Genomic DNA, 224 nt, shown 5'->3' on the forward strand with positions numbered 1-224 from the left:
ACAGCGCTGCAGCTCGTCAAAGGCAGCGGTGAACTGCCGAGACAGCTCAGCACAGACAGCCTCACCTAGGGCCCCCTGAGCCGACCCTTCTGAAACTTGGGGGCCCCTAGGAAGGCCCTCCTGGGGTGAGGAGCTGCTGCTGCATGCGGGGGCAGCGTCCTGCTCCTGTGGTTCCCCAAAGAAAGAACCTGTACATATTGCCAGGTCAAATGGACCCTTCTTCT

The sequence above is a fragment of the Eimeria mitis genome, genomic scaffold (genome assembly GCF_000499745.2).
Source record: "Eimeria mitis Houghton genomic scaffold, Emh_scaff8413, whole genome shotgun sequence".
In the NCBI taxonomy this organism is placed as follows: domain Eukaryota; phylum Apicomplexa; class Conoidasida; order Eucoccidiorida; family Eimeriidae; genus Eimeria; species Eimeria mitis.